General features: G+C 34.8%; 1 pseudogene; it reads right to left on the bottom strand.

The window, feature by feature from the left end:
• Positions 1-228: 228 nt before the first annotated feature.
• Positions 229-1,168, bottom strand: LOC105179163 (adenylate isopentenyltransferase 5, chloroplastic pseudogene; annotated as a pseudogene).
• Positions 1,169-18,563: the final 17,395 nt, after the last annotated feature.

Below are 18,563 nucleotides of genomic sequence, written 5' to 3'. Positions count from 1 at the left end.
GTGAATATTAATTTAGTTTGAGTAGGGATTACATCTTTCGTTGATCGTATTAAATGATTCGGCAAGTTTTAACTAGATGCAAATAGGATTATTTTTATTTCTTGTTGATAATGCTATTCAAATGGACATGAGTTTAAATTGGTAAAAATTGGATTACATATGTATTTTGCTGATCAAAGCATTGAATGTTAATGCTTTCACACTAATTATACCGCCATGGATTTTAACTCAGTATATCAGTAGGACTACAACATTTTCTGATCATACAAATTGTTCATATGCACAAAGTTACATAATTGATCATATGCAATCGGTTTCGGATCTCTGTTTTTTTTGAAAATTAAACAAGCCACAATATTCGTACTAGGCTCCAACACCAATTTCTCCCATTCTTCATTGGCATCTCCACCACGTCGATGGAATACCTCTGTCAACCGATGGATCTGCCACCCGAATTCCTCCCTCATCCTCAAAATCTTTTCACCTTGACAGTAAGCTAATTTGCAAGTGTCCATCTTAATTTCATCAATAGCTGCCTTTTGATGCTTAGCCCTAGTTTCACCATCGACAAGGCCCTCACTCCTGAAGAACTCATCCATCTTGGGGACCCCAACGGCATGCCTAATCCTATAACGATCGTAACAAATTTTTGGGTCAAAAAATGCTTTACCCTCCTCCACTAACCCGCTATCCACCATCTGATCAACTCTTTTCGACACGTACGAATGCAAAAGGGGATCGCCATGTCCATACAGAGAAAGCAACACTCGTACTTGGAGGGAAACTCAGTGTCGTCAGTGACAAGTGCCTGTATGAAGGAATTGGACCCTCCAGCAATGATTGGCAACCGATTCTTTTGTATGATGGCATCAGCAGCCAGCAATGCATGATGCACTAAATCATGTGCAGTGAAATCCACCTCGAGATCAATGATTCCGAGCAAATGGTGTGGCACGCTGCGACATTCCTCATTTCTCACCTTATTGGTTACTATGTCTAGGCCCTTGTAGACCTGAATTTTGTCCGAGTTGATGACCTCTGCCCTGAAACGGGTGGCAAGTTCTATCACTAGGCGCGATTTGCCTGTGCCAGTGGCACCCAATACCACCACCACCTTATCCTTCCATTGATGCTTGTTCATCAAGCCCCCAACTGAAAACTTCGTCATGCTGGATTGTGTTATCTTCCAGGAGGAGATCGATATTCTCATTGATAATTACTTTTACCTTTTTTAACACCTGTCAAGTTCATCACACAAATAAAAAAAAAAGAAAAAGGCCACATGTTAATTCTCTCATCTAAAACAAACAAAACATGTACCAAATACAATTTACTATTTTAGAATATCTATCTATCATAGAGAGACAAGTCCTTTTCAATTCTTGTATAAATTTCTCTTCGTCAAAAGGATTTGTTTGAAGAAAAGTTTCAAACATTTGTGGGCTTTAGAGAGTATCACGAACAAGTTTTATTGATGTGAAAGAAATTATCTAGACAATTGTTTGAAACATGAAGAAACATAGGATGCGTAGGGGTGTATTTATACATACATACTTACACACAATGTGGAACAAATCTAGCCATGCATAGTAACAACTTCACCCCTAACCCTATCCACTTACTATATAACAATTCAAATAAATTTTGAGCAAGGCTTTCTCCAAATTACTGCATTTTTTACTTTATTTACAAAATAGGGAAAGAATCATTAATTATTGCGAAGTTGTCGTCAAAAAGATAATACAAATACTAATCATAAATAAAATGTCAAAATCTACACCGTGCAGGTACCATAAGAGATGCAATAAATCCATCGATAATTATTTTTTGTAAAAAATTATTCTTGGCATGTATAATGAGTAATTTTACTATTTCGAATGAGAAAAAAATTATGAGAAATTAAAAGATATTGATGAAGTACTTAGTGATTATCCATATCTTACGTAGTATTTGCTTTTGAGTAAAATCGAGTGAGTCATTTATGAAAAAATATATATTATAATGACAAAATCTATATTTATGTAACGTTAATAAATCTAGACTACAGAATTTATCTTTTATTTAGATTTACTGAAATATAATTGGAGCAAATTCTAAATGTTAATTAGACTATTCTTGTAATTGTTACTATATTCAATTGATTCATTTATTTGGACGTTTTGTGGTCCATGATTAATATGAAAGTAATTAAGTTGATGATACTGATTGCATTCATTTATTTTATTTTATTTTGTTTTAGTTTTGTAATAACGCTATTTTATGCAACAGTAAATCAGTTTCCTAAACCATGGCTATCCCATTTGGGAGCCTGCATCCTATGTGACGACGGAAGTACAGAAACCCACTCTCACTTATTCTTCCAATGCAAATTTAGCCGGCACTGCCTTACAGAAATACGCAGAAGAATTTGGTTCCAATAGCCCAATAGGGATTGGGAAACAGACATTGAATGGGCGACAAAAAAATGGAGAGGAAAGCACATTGTCAACATAGCTTACCGTTCACTACTAGCAGCATGTGTCTATCACATTTGGAGAGAGAGGAACCTGAGGCGATTTGAACATACTGAACGGACAACGAACACCATTGGTATGATGATCATCGACGACGTCAGACAGAGGATCCTCAGTATCAACATTGCCTTGTCAGTTAGTACACGAGCATTATATAGACTATGGCGTATCCCTTGGCCTGTCGAGGGAGAAACCAATTGATGATCAAATTGTTGTACGATACAATTTTTTTTACTGAATGAAAATTACATTTACCCAAAAAAATCAGTTTCCTGATTTTAGATGAATTCTTCATTATGTGATACAGGAATTAATCACACAACTTATTCCTCGTTAATATTCAAGAATATAGCAATGATTAATACGCTTTAATAGATATTATAAACCTTAACATGCAATCACAATTCGTGTTAGTCGTCTTATATTAATATATTCGCATTGTACATTTATTCATCAATCTCAAATGCAATCGCGAACAATTTGAGTTAATTTATCCCTATACACATTAACAAAAAATATATATAATCCTATTTGCAACTAGTTAAACCTTGCCGATACATTTAGTATGACCAACCAAAGATGTAATCCCTACACATACTAAATTAATACTCACTTTCATATGAGTATGATCAACGAAGGATGTAATCCGTACTCAAACTAAATTAAAACTTACTTCCATATGATTCTTCTACATATATACGGACAAAATTCATTATCTCTACTTATACCAATTAAAATAGTGTTCAAGCAGTTAGTATAAATTACTAAAATTATCAAAATTATAAATTTTGTTCATACATATGTTGAAGCATCATATGGAAGTAAGTATAAATTTAGTTTATGTACGGATTACCTCCTTCGTTGATCATACTCATATGAAAGTGAGTATTAATTTAGTTTGAGTAGTGTAGATTGAAAATCACTAGAAAATACTATCGAACTACAAAAATTCGAGCATGAAATTCCTTAAGATTATTACATGATAATATACAACTTAAATGATAATAACAAATGAAAGAAATAATGAAATAATTAAATCAAAAGTATAGTGATTAACAGGCTCAGAGTAGCCAGATCTAATATCTCAATAAAGAAATATGGTCACATGGCACCGTTTCCACTATGAACCGACTCACAGTAACTCTACAAATAAAGAAACCGACCAAACACGATCACTTAAACAGCATGATTCATGTTTAAAGGGGTGAAAACTGTGGCTGAGAAGGAAAATCTTGGTGGCTATCCTAAAACCATTAGATTGGTCTAGAAAAGTGGCCCTAGCCTCCGGAGAAGAGAAGGAAGAAAATCACAGAGTGGATTTGAAGAGGAGAGGAAGTAGACGGTGCAGAAAAAACAGAGAAGAGGGAAAGTGAGATTTAGGGTTAAGGATGTAATATAAGTAGGTAGATAAGATTAGTCGAGTTACCGGGTCGGTTGTGGCCTGGCAAGTGGGTCAGGTAATTGGGCTGCCAAGGTCGGCGTTTTAATAAGTCATTGGCCTACAAATTTTAACAAGTAGGGATTACATCTTTTGTCGATCGTACTAAATGTATCGACAAGTTTTAACTAGTTGCAAAGAAGATTATAAATATTTCCTGTTGATCATAATAAATACAGGGAACATGAATTTTTACTTTTGTATAAATAAGATCGCACAAGATATATTATACTTTATTGACACAAACATCATTAATATATTCGCATTATACATTTATTCATCAATCTCAAATGCAATCGCGAACAATTTGATTTAATTTATCCCTATGCACATCAACAAGAAATACATATAATCCTATTTGCGACTAGTTAAAACTTGTCGATACATTTAGTACGATCAACAAAAGATGTAATCCCTACACAAACTAAATTAATACTCACTTCCATATGAGTATGATCAACGAAGGATGTAATCCGTACTCAAACTAAATTAATACTTACTTCCATATGATTCTTCTACATATATACGAACAAAATTTATTATCTCTACTTGTACCAATTAAAATAGTGTTCGAGCAGTTAGTATAAATTACTACAATTATCAACATTATAAATTTTGTTCATACATATGTTGAAGCATCATATGGAAGTAAGTATAAATTTAGTTTGTGTAGGGATTACTTCCTTGGTTAATCATACTCATATGGAAGTGAGTATTAATTTATTTTGAGTAGTGTAGAGTGGAAATTACCCGAAAATACTATCCAACTATTACAAAAATTAGAGTACGAAATTCCTTAAGATTCTTATAGGCCAATATACAACTTAAATGATAATAACAAATGAAAGAAATAAGAAAATAATTAAATCAAAAGTATAGTGATTAACAGGCTCAGAGTAGCCAGATCCAATATCTCGATAAACGAATATGGTCACAAGGCACCGTTTCCTCTATGAACCGACTCACGGTAACTCCACAAATAAAGAAAACGACTACAACTCCGATCACTCAGATCTCAGTATCACACGGTCACAAAGACCCCAATTCAGTATTTCACAAAGAACTTTTGTGAATGGTGAAGGAGAAAACAACTTGATTCATGTTTTAGCCGAAAGGGAGAATCCCCTATTTAAAGGGGTGAAAACTGTGGTAAATAAGGAAAACCTTGGTGGCTCCTAAAACCATTAGATTGGTCTAGGAAAGTGGCCATGGCTTCCGCAGAAAAGAAGGAAGAAAATCACAGAGAGGATTTGGAGAGGAGAGGAAGTAGACGATGCCGAAGAAACAGCGAAGATGGAAAGTGAGATTTAGTGTTAAGGATTTGATATAAGTAGGTAGATAGGATAAGTCGGGTTACCGGGTCGGTTGTGGGCTGCCAAGTGGGTCATTTAATTGGGCTGACAAGGTCGGCGTTTTAAGAAGTCATTGGGCTACAAATTTTAACAAGTAGGGATTACATCTTTTGTTGATCATACTAAATGTATCGACAAGTTTTAACTAGTTGCAAATAGGATTATATATATTTCTTGTTGATCATGATAATCGCACGGACATGAGTTTTAATTGGTATAAATAGTATTACATATATATTTCGTTGATCAAAACAATGAATATTCATGCTTTCATACTAATTGTACCGCCATAAAATTTAACTCAGTATATTAGTAGGATTACATAATTTTGTTCATCATAATAATTGTTCATATGGAGAAGGTACACATATATTTTGTAAGTAAAAGCATCACATCATTCTTGTACCCTAATTGTACGGACATTGGTTTTTAGACTGGATCAACATAATAACTTCTTTGGCAGAGCACAGTAATTGCGAGTACACGATTTTACATTTAATGATCATAATAAATATAGGGAACATGAAATTTTACTTGGTATAAATATGATCTCACAAGACTATATTATACTTTATTGATACAAACATCATTAATATATTCACATTTATAATTAAGATAATTTGGAACTATTCTTGATCATATTGATTGTACTGACATAACCTTTAAATTGATATAAGTAGGATTATATTTCAAAATAATGTTATAAACAAAGTTTAATTTGGTAACTTGGACTAAATATTTCATTGATGGAAGCACCATAAATGTACATATATGAGTTTTATTAACTTAGATAAATGTTATAAGAATTAATCACACATCTTATTCCTTGTTCGTATTCAAGAATACACTGATGATTAATACGCTTCTATAGATATCATAAATGTTAACATGCAATCACAATTCGTGTTAGTCATCTTATACTAATATATTCGTATACACATTTATTCATCAACCTCAAATCCAATCAAGAATAATTTGATTTAATTTTCAACTTTATTGTAGAACTCCGGATACATATGTGTACATATATATCCACCTACACACCCATAGTATTTTTACTTATATTTTATTGATAACACTAATTATTTTAGTAATATAATTTTGACAATTTTAGTCTTGTAAAAACTAATTTTTATAATTTGTGTAGCACAAAAAATGATACCCCCTCATAAATTACAAGATAGAAACTGTATTTTTATACCTATACAAATAAGTAGGATTTAACATTTAAATGATCACACTAACTGTTCGAACACTAGTTTAATTGGTATAAGTAGAGATAATAAATTTTGTTCGTACGTATGTAGAAGCATCATATTGAAGTAAGTATTAATTTAGTTTGATTACGGATTACATCCTTTGTTGATCATACTCATGTGGGAGTGAGTATTAATTTAATTTGAGTAGGGGTTACATCTTATGTTGATCGTACTAAATGATTCGGCAAGTTTTAACTAGATGCAAATAGGATTATATATATTTCTTGTTGATAATGCTAATCACACGGACATGAGTATGAATTGGTATAAATTGGATTACATATATATTTCACTGATCAAAGCATTGAATATTAATGCTTTAACACTGATTGTACCGCCATGAATTTTAGCTCAGTATATCAGTAGGACTACAAAATTTTGCTGCTCATACATATTGTTTATAGCACGAAGGTACATAATTGATCATACTAATTGTTCATATGCAGTCAATTTTGGATCTATGTTTTCTTTGCAAATAAAAAGAGCCACAATGTTCGTACTAGGCTCCAGCACCAATTTCTCCCATGCTTCATTGGCATCTCCACCACGTCGAAGGAATACCTCTGTCGCGTGCAACCAATGGATCCGCCACCCGAATTCCTCCCTCATCCTCAAAATCTTTTCAACTTGACGGCAAGCTAATTTGCAAGTGCTCATCTTAATTTCATCAATAGCTGCTTTAAGAATCTTAGCCCTAGCTTCACCATCGACAACACCCTCACTCCTGAAGAACTCATCCATCTCGGGGACCCCATTGGCACGCCTAATCCCACAATCATAGTCACAAATTTTTTGGTCAAAAAATTCCTTGCCCTTCTCCATCCAGAGAAAACAACACTCGTACCTGGAGGGAAACTTAGTGTTGTCACTGACAAGTGCCTGTATGAAGGAATTGGACCCTCCAGCAATGATTGGCAACCGATTCTTTTGCACGATGGTATCAGCAGCCAGCAATGCATGATACACAAAATCATGTACAGTGAAATCCACCTCGGGATCAATGATTCCGAGCAAATGGTGTGGCACGCCGTGGCATTCCTCATTTCTCACTTTATTGGTTACTATGTCTAGGCCCTTGTAGACCTGAATTTTGTCCAAGTTGATGACCTCTGCCCCGAATCGGGTGGCCAGGTCGATCGCCAGGCGGGATTTGCCTGTGCCAGTGGCACCTAATACCACCACCACCTTATTTTGTTTCCTTGGTGCTTGTTCATCATGCCCCGAACTGAAACGGTATCATGCTAGATTGTGCTAGCTTCCAGGCGGATATCGACATTCTAATTGGTAATTACTTTTACTTTTTTTAACACCTGTCAATTTCGTCACAGAAATAAAAAAAGGAAAAGGCCACGTGTTAGAATACTCTCAAACAAAACAAACAAAACATGTACCAAGTACAATCTACTGTTTTAGAATATCTATCTATGATAGATTGACAAGCCCTTCTCAATTCTTGGATTAATTTCTTTTCTTCAAAAGGATTTGTTTGAAGAAAAACTTTAAACATTTGTGGCCTCTAGAGAGAATTACGAACAAGTTTCATTGATGTGAAAGAAATTACCTAGACAATTCTTTGAAACGTGAAGAAACATAGGATGTATAGGGGGGTATTTATACATACGTAAGTACAAACAATATGGAACAAATCAAGCCATTCATAACTTCACCCCTACCCCTATCCACTTACTATATAACAATTCAAATAAATCATGAGCAAGGCTCTGTCCAAATTACTGTATTTTTTATTGTATTTATGAAATAGGAAAAGAATCATTAATTATTGCGAAGCTGTCGTAAAAAGATAAGATATATATTATTCATAATTAAGATGTCAAAATCTACACCATGCAGGTACCATAAGAGATGCAATAAATTTATCGATAATTATTTTTTGTAAAAAAATTATTCTTGGGATGTATAATGAGTAATTTTACTATATCGAATGAGAAAAAAATTATAAGAAATTAAAAGATAATGACGAAGTACTTAGTGATTATCCATATCTTACGTAGGATTTGCTTTTGAGTAAAGTCGAGTGAGTTTACAAAATTGAATTTTGAATCTGAAAAAGTGTTCTTGTTAATTCGTCAACCTACTATATATGTGAAAACATATTTTATAATGACAAAATCTATATTAATTGAACGTTAATAAATGTGGTCTACAGATTTTATATCTTATTTAGATTTACTGAAATTTAAATGGGGCAAATTCTGAATGTTAATTACACTTTTCTTGTAATTGTTACTATATAAAATTGATTCATGTATTGGGACATCCTTTGATGATACTGATTGCATCCATTTATTATATTTTTTTTTGTTTTAGTTTTGTAATAACACTTATGTATGCAGTAGTAAATTAGTTTCCTGAATTATTTTACATGAATCCTTCATTATATGTTGTAGGAATTAATCACACAACTTATTCCTCGTTAATATTCAAGAATATTGCAATTATTAATACGCTTTTATAGATATCATAAACGTTAACATGCAATCACAATTCGTGTTAGTCATCTTATATTAATATATTTGTATTATACATTTATTCATCAATCCCAAATGCAATCGTGAACAATTTGATTTAATTTATCCCTATGCACATCAACAAGAAATACATATAATCCTATTTGCGACTAGTTAAAACTTGCCGATGCATTTAGTACGATCAACAAAAGATGTAATTCCTACACAAACTAAATTAATACTCACTTCCATATGAGTATGATCAACGAAGGATGTAATCCGTACTCAAACTAAATTAATACTTACTTCCATATCATTCTTCTATATATATACGAACAAAATTTCTTATCTCTACTTATACCAATTAAAATAGTGTTCGAGCAGTTAGTATAAATTACTAAAATTATCAAAATTATAAATTTTGTTCATACATATGTTGAAGCATCATATGGAAGTAAGTATAAATTTAGTTTGTGTACGGATTACCTCCTTCGTTGATCATACTCATATGAAAGTCAGTATTAATTTAGTTTGAGTAGTGTAGAGTGGAAATCACCAGAAAATACTATCCAACATTTACAAAAATTGGAGTACGAAATTTCTTAAGATTATTACAGGCCAATATACAACTTAAATGATAATAACAAATGAAAAAAATAAGAAAATAATTAAATTAAAAGTATAGTGATTAACAGGCTCAAAGTAGCCAGATCCAATATCTCGATAAAGGAATATGGTCACAAGGCACCGTTTTCACTATGAACTGACTCATGGTAACTCCACAAATAAAAAAACCGACTACAACTCCGATCACTCAGATCTCAGTATCACACGGTCACAAAGACCCCAATTCAATATTTCACAAAGAACTTTTGTGAATGGTGAAGGAGAAAATAACTTGATTCATGTTTTAGCCGAAAAGGAGAATCCCCTATTTAAAGGGGTGAAGACTGTGGTAGATAAGGAAAACCTTGGTGGCTCCTAAAATCATTAGATTGGTCTAGGAAAGTGGCTAGGGCTTCCACAAAAAAGAAAGAAGAAAATCATAGAGAGAATTTGGAGAGGAGAGGAAGTAGATGATGCAGAAGAAACAGAGAAGATGGAAAGTGAGATTTAGGAATAAGTAGGTAGATAGGAATAAGTCGGGTTACCGGGTCAGTTGTGGGCTGCCAAGTGGGTCAGGTAATTGGGCTGACAAGGTCGGCGTTTTAAGAAGTCAATGGGCTACCAATTTTAACAAGTAGGGATTACATCTTCTATTGATCATACTAAATGTATCGACAAGTTTTAACTAGTTGCAAATAGGATTATATATATTTCTTGTTGATCATGATAATCGCACGGACACGAGTTTTAATTGGTATAAATAGTATTACATATATATTTCGTTGACCAAAGTAATGAATATTCATGCTTTCATATTAATTGTACCGCCATAAATTTTAACTTAGTATATCAGTAGGATTACATAATTTTGTTGATCATACTAATTGTTCATATGGAGGAAGGTACATTTACATTTTGTTAGTAAAAGCATCACATCATCCTTGTACACTAATTGTACGGACATTGGTTTTTAAACTGGATCAACATAATAACTTCTTTGGTAGAGCACAGTAATTGCGAGTACACGATTTTACACTTGATGATCATAATAAATGCAGGGAACATGAATTTTTACTTGGTATAAATAAGATTGCACAAGACTATATTATACTTTATTGATACAAACATCATTAATATATTCACATTTATAATTAAGATAATTTGGAACTATTCTTGATCATATTGATTGTACTGACATAAGCTTTAAATTGATATAAGTAGGATTATATTTCAAAATAATTTTATAAACAAAGTTTAATTTTGTAACTAGGACTAAATATTTCATTGATGGAAGCACCATAAATGTACATATATGAGTTTTATTAACTTAGATAAATGTTACAAGAATTAATCACACATCTTATTCCTCGTTCGTATTCAAGAATATAGCGATGATTAATACGCTTCTATAGATATCATAAATGTTAACATGCAATCACAATTCGTGTTAGTGTTCTTATACTAATATATTCATATACACATTTATTCATCAACCTCAAATCCAATCACGAATAATTTGATTTAACTATCAACTTTATTCAAGAACTCCGGATACATATGCGTACATATATATCCACCTGCACACCCATAGTATTTTTACTAATATTTTATTGATAACACTAATTATTTTAGTAATATATCCTTGATTTGGGTCATTCCTAACATCCTTTTAGATCTATGCCGGATAATCTTGATGCCTAGGATGTAGGAAGCCTCACCCAAATCTTTCATGGAGAATTGTGTACACAACCATGCTTTAGTGCCACATAACATCTTGACAACATTACCAATGAGCAAGACTTGATCCACATAAAGCACTATGAATGCAACTGAGCTCCCACCAACCTTCTTGTATACACAAGGGTCAAAATCATTTTTGATGAAATCATAACCCTATCTGACCTCATCAAAATGGATATTCCAGTTTCAGGAAGCTTGTTTCAGACCATAGATGGACCTTTGGAGATGGCAGACCTTCTGCTCTTCTCCAACAAATGTGAAACCTACCAGTAGATCCATACAGATCTCTTCCTCAACGAACCAATTAAGGAAAGTTGTTTTCACGTTCATTTTCCATGTTTCATAGTCACCCATGCAGCTATGGCGAGCATAATCCGAATGGACTTGGCTATAGCTACGGACGAATAGGTTATTCCTCAAAATTGACCCCAGGTCGTTGAGTAACCCTTTTCGCCATAAGCCTGGCCTTAAAGATAGTAACCTTTCCGTCAGCTCCAAGCTTACGGTTGTAGACCCCATCCATTAACACCCAACAGGTTTAATACCCTTGGGTGGGTCTACCAAGATCTAAATCTTATTTGAACTCAAAGAGTCCATCTCGGATTTCATGGCCTCAACCCATTTTCCCAAATTAATGTCCGACAACGCTTGTCCATAGATCTTTAGATCATTATCCAATTGACCAATCAAACCTAAAAAGCCATACATCTCAAGCTATTGGGACAATCTGGCTGACATTCAGAGGACAGGAATATCATCAGTGGGAATTATAGGAGCAGATAATGTCACTACATCCATTTGAGGTGTTGCCTCACTGGATTCCTCAAGGAGCAATTCCTCACATTGGGTACCCGCTGGAAACTATTTTCGAAGAACACTACGTTTCGCGAGATAAAAACTTTTTGTTTGGAGGGATCAAAGAAATAATACCCCTCAGTTTCCTTAGGATAACCCACAAACCTGCACAAGCTAGACCTTGAGTCCAGTTTGTCTCCCACTAGTCTCTTGACCTATGTAGGGCTACCCCACACTCTCAAATACTTGTAGGACGCAGGCTTGCCTCTGGGCCATAGTCTTAGAAGACGCCATGTTCAACAACTTGGTTGTCTTCTCAAGAGCATATCCTGAGAAGGATAAGGGTAGTTCGGTAAAAGTCGTCATGGACCGAACCATGTCCAACAAGGTTAAGTTGTGGCATTCTAGGAGGAGTCCATTGAGAGAGAATTCCATTCTCTTTTATGTAATCTAAGAATTCCCCACTTAAATACTCACCACCTCAGTCCAACTGAAGGGTTTTAATTTTTGTGATCAGTTTGGTTTTCAGATTCAAGTCTAAAGTCTTTAAACCATCTAAAGGCCTCAGATTTGTACTTCATTAGGTAAACATAACCGTACCATGAGTGATCATCAGTAAAGGTTATGAAGCAGAAAAATTCACCTCTGGCTTGTGTATTCAGTGGCCTACAGATGTCTGAATAGATAAAATCCAACAGACCACTAGTAAGCATACTTTGTCCTACAAAAGGCTTCTTGGTCATCTTTCATTTTAGACAAGACTTGCAGGCTGGTAGGTGATCCAAATCATCTATCTCTAGACTTTTTGAGTCTACGAACCTTTTAATCCTATCTTGAGAGATGTGACCTAGCCTTGCATGACAGATCTGTGCGTTCTTTTGATCTTCTATTTTACGTTTGTTGTGAGTAGTCATGACGAAATCATGTTGTTGGAGAATATAAAGACCATTATGATGTTTGCCTACCAGATGTGAAGAACCATTCTTCAACAAATAAAAATAATTTTTATTGATCATAAACTCAAAACAAACATTGTCCAACAATGAAATAGAAATGATATTCTTGATTATACTAGGTACATAATAGCAATTTTTCAATTTTATCCTACCTTGATCACTAACACCTAAGTGGACTATCCCTACAACTTCAGTAGCAACAGCCTTGCCATTGCCAAGCTTCAGGACTACCTCGTCTTTACTTAGCTTTTTACTTCTTTCCAGAACCTACAAATCATTGGAGATGTGAGCTCCACAACTGGTATCCAATACCCAAGAAGTAGAGTTAGTTATCATATTAACCTCAATAACAAATGTACCTGCACTGCGGAGGAGCTTAGGGCACTCCCTCGTCCAAAGACCCTTTCTTCGGCAATGCATACAAACATCATTTCCCTTATTGACTTGGAACCCACCTTCCCTTTACCTTTGCCCATCCCCATAGGGACAACAAGAACGCTCAAAGCGCTTGCAACAGCATTTATCTTACCTTTCTTTCTCTTCCAGCGTTTGGCCCCTTTCCGTTTCGCTTTAGAGGTTGAAGCCTCCCCGACCAACACCGACCACGCAAACTTTTTTCTCGTTCCTTCGTATTGGACCAACATGTTAATCAACTCGTGTATGGTCTTCTCAAGCCCATTCACGTTGTAGTTTACAACAAACGGGATGTAAGAGGGAGGAAGTGACCGGAGGATTATATCAATGTACGTGTCATTATCAAGCCCAGCTTGAAGATTATCAAGATTTTCCACAAGGGAAAGCATCTTGATCCCATGCTCTTACACAGAGGATCCCTCAGTCATCTTGGTGTCGAAAAATGCTTTTGTAGAAGTATATCTAATATACCTATACGGAACTGCATAAGCATCTTTTGACGCGGAGCATTATCGACGCGACATCATTGTGCCTATCGTACTGCTTATGGATATCGTTTGTCATTGATGCCAGTACAATGCTGAGGACCTTCCGATTGTTCTCTTGCCACCTTTCAAACGTCACACATTCTTTAGATGTGGACCACTCTGGGACGGTCCTAGGAAGAGACTTGTCATAATGTAATTCTGGTTCTCAAAATCAAGGACAATCCTCAGATGTTTAAGCCAACTATTATAGTTCATTTCATTAAATTTCTTTCTCTCCAAAATTATGGTTAATGGATCCTTAGACATCTATATTCAAAATGTAAAGTAGAAATTAGCAAATTGATTATAACATTAAATACAAGTTAAGACTTGGTCTTTAGTCATTAACCGCTCCCACTAGTTCTTCAAAAACCCACCTCTCTCAAGTGGGGTTGCGGGAAACCATTTTCTAGTGGGCTTGGGATCCACAAACTCAATTCTCCGTCTCCTACGATTCACAAGAAAAAAGATTTGTGGGAGGTAACCATTACCATTCTCATCCAATAAGATCCCCAAGATATTTTGCTTGCCTCTTCACGTGATCCCGATGACTCCAAGCTAATCACATTACTCAACATTAGGCCCAACCTATTAACCAAATGAATATATCAATTGTTCCATTTGTTCACGATAATAGTATGGCTTTCTTCTATCCCAAATGTGCCACGACTCGTGAGACCGCAAAATGGTAGAAGTAGCATGCACACTACATGACCGTGGATGGAAGGTTTAGAATTATCAAACAATTTGATTTAATTCCACTTTGGGCCTAATATTTAGTTGGACCATCCAAGTGAGAGTTCAAGTTAGTTGTGACCGAGACCTCACCATTATAACATTTTGCATAAAAAGGTTTTAATAATTGAGTATAAACGTATTCCAAATACATCATACGTAAAAAATTAAAACATTTACCACATGCAAAAATAAGCCTAGCACGCCCCTGTCGGATGATCCAAGGCTAATCCTAAGTAACCCACTGAGCCCCCAGTGAGTCTATGGTCAATCTAGGGTGTGGCCTAACTATTACAAAATAGTAATCCATTATCATTCTAATAGGCCTTCCTCTTTGTTCTTCTTCCATCTTGAACTCCATCCAATAGGCCTAGGCCTTCATCTCCTTGAAAGCTTATATTTATTTAAAATAAATAAAACCTCACATTAATTCCTAACTATACTCATTACATGAAAATGAAAATCCCAATTAGAAGTTGCAGGGTGTACAAAAGGAGGGAGCAAGCAATTCTTATTATTCCAAGGCTAAAAAATAAAAGAAGGAATTAAAAAAAAGACGCACGCAAGCCTCACCCAACATAAAAATAAATCATACATTCGACCAATGAGCGTTTTGATCATCCTCATTATTTATCCAATAAACAATAATTAACACATTTATAGCAATTATAAACATGTCAAATAAATAAATACAATCAATGTATTTAAGAATTGATAACCAATGTCAAATACCAAAACTAAAACATAATTAAAGGCAGAAAATATCATACTAATAATGCCATTAGAAAATGGATGTCATCCATACATTCAATACACAAACTTACTTTTGTTTGTTTGGAAACCATTTCTAAATTAATTTATGGAATAATTTAATTTTAAAAAAATCTAATTAAACTAAAATTAAAATTAGCCAAATTAATAATTTTAAAAAAACTAATTTTAGTTAGCCAAATTAATAATTTTAAGAAAACTACAGAAATCAGAAAAATTTAATTTTTTGAAAAACGGCACAAAACGGCCTAATTGTTCGAAATAGCAGACGACCGTCTGCTGCCAGCTGCACGCGTGCATGCACAGGTGCACCTGCCTACACGCTGCCACCCTACCAGCACACACAGCAGCAAACGCGCGCGCTCAGCCGCGCCCTACTGGCCAGTGACCAGTCGGCATGGCAGGAAAGACTATATTGCTCTGTTTTTCAAAAATTTTTTATTTTGGAATTACTACAATTAAAAACTTAAATAATTTCATTGCATTTATAGAAAATCCAATTTTAAAAAATGCATAGATATCCATACTTTAAAAGCAAAATTAATACATATTTTCTAAATATATAATCATGCTACAAAGCAATAAAACATGCTTTCCAGAAGCATATTAAACATGTTCATGTTTCACACATAACAATATCTTAATCCTAAATCCAAAATACCGAATTGGGCTTTGATACCACTGAAAGAATTGGTATGGCTTGGAAATGCGATGGAAGCGGGAAATCAGAAAAAATTAAAACTTGTTCAAAGAGGTGTTTCCTTTGAAATTCCTGGGCATTTAGTGTTTGTCAATAGCATAATAATAACCATATAAACATGTTAGACATGTGGCTAGAGGTTGAAACAAAATGTATAGAAACATAATATGAAACATTACCTTTTGTTTCTTTAAAAGAACTGCAACGTGCGCTGTTCCATTTATGTTCTCTCGTTCTGTTCACTTGAGAATTCAAGCTAGAAATCATATAAGTTTTGCACACCACAAAATGGAAATGATATAGTTCTTTTTCTTTTGCTAGATAGAAAAATAACACAAGAAGAAAAACAACTCCAAACACAAAACAATTGTTTTGTGCTTTCGGATTGTTTTATGTTCTAATTTGAATCCAATTCAATATAGAACAAAAAGGAGAATATTTTCGAGAGAAAATTAAGAGCAAATTCGTGGATTTGGTGGTGGTAAGCCCAAGAATTAATTAATTCAATTAATTAATTCTTGAGACATCCATCAATTGGATTGCTAAATAAATAATTTAATTATTTATACGTGTTCTCCATGAATTAATTTAATCAAATTCAATTAATTCGTTTTCTACTCGAATTCATTGATTTCAAATTAATTCCCATGTGACAGTTCAATCATTTAACAACTTGTTAACTAATTTACTAATATTGCATATACACCCCATGTCTGTCGCCGATGAAACACGACAGTAATGCAATAAATGTAATACTTAGTGCCAGTCTCTTAAGGACTTTTGATGCTTAGTCTCGAGGTGCTCGACCTGGAGCGTTTCAAACCAACCCTATGAAGGTTGTTTCATTGCTGTCATCCAATGTGCAACCCAACTGCCTGGGTAATTTAGTTGGTCTATGGGCATTTATTGTGACGTTAAAACACCGTTCAATGTAAATAGTAAGAACAACAAACACATAGCACCACAGATGAATGCCCACTACATTCATCAAGATAATATCATATTCATAAAGATTGTTAAATAGTTCTCAAAACCGCCAATTCAATTGTCTTTCTGGTCACCTATTCTAACAATAACTCTATCTAACTCCCTTACCTAATCTAATAGAAGGCATAGTAGATGAACTGCGCGCAATTGAACCTCTATTGGAGCCCATCAATCCCCCAAACCTCAGCCCGATCTTTCGCAAAAGCCAGGACCAGCACGCAAAAAGTTCCCACCTCCTGTAGAAAATGCACGGCTAGTTCCTCTCTTAGTCGACCAACTCGACTCCCTTACTGTATATGTTGACTTTCTCTTTTCTTCCCCATTCTTCTTGTTTAATAAACTGCTTCTTCCATCTAAACTGCTGATTCACAATCTAAATTTGTAATTCTTGTTGCGAGGCCCTCTTTTATATCTGGTCGTAGCCCCTACTCAAAACAGTAACAATGATCCTCTTGTGTTGCTACTACTTCTGGTGCATACTTGGCTAGTGCAATAAAACATTGTTCATGTTCTTATCTTGTTAGATCTTGGGTCTATATTTATCATCAAACGCTTTCTGAAACTCAGCCCAAGTTATCTCTTGGGTCATATCCTCTCTTTACTAACCTCCACCAAATCAGTGCATTCCCCACAAATAAAGAAACAACATGCTTAAGTCGATTCTTTGGAGTGCACTCCCGTAGTATCGGAGTTCGGGCACAAGTCACACCGGCCAATTCTCTAAGGCTTCTATATAACAATCCTCGCGAGTCAGTTCAGTCAGTTGTCTACCTTGCCAACTAACCCACTGAAATTGGATAGACGTCTAACATCTGTCGCCGATAAAATGCAGAACTTATGAATTGAATCAAATACTTAGTGTAAGTCTCAGTAGGACTCTTGATGCCCAGTCTCGAGCTCCTCAATTCGGAATATTTTAGACCAACCCTCAGAACTTGGTTTCATAGCCACCATCAAATGCGCAACCCAACTACATGGTTATTAGTGGTCTGTGAGCATCTGTTGTAACGTCAAACCAATGATTTGGTTAGAACAATAGATACATGTGCCAGAGACGAAAACCTACGATATTCGTCGGTACAATATTGCTTAAATAAAGATTGCTTGAATGTTTCTCTAAACTGCTAATCTAATTAGCTTTTGATCACCTATTCCAACTACCTCGTCCAGGTTGGGAATCGATGCCTGATTCCATGTCGTAAACTAAGGCCAAGAGATAGTCGACGAAAGGACCATACCTGTATGGAAGTCGAGAGGCTAAACGTTCTTGCCAACGTTCACCTAGTCTATATTGCCATGGAC

Source organism: Sesamum indicum, linkage group LG10 (genome assembly GCF_026168435.1).
Source record: "Sesamum indicum cultivar Baizhima isolate 11 linkage group LG10, ASM2616843v1, whole genome shotgun sequence".
Classification (NCBI taxonomy): Eukaryota; Viridiplantae; Streptophyta; class Magnoliopsida; order Lamiales; family Pedaliaceae; genus Sesamum; species Sesamum indicum.
The sequence above is the reverse complement of the archived record's forward strand: the minus strand, read 5'-3'. Positions and strand labels throughout refer to the sequence as shown.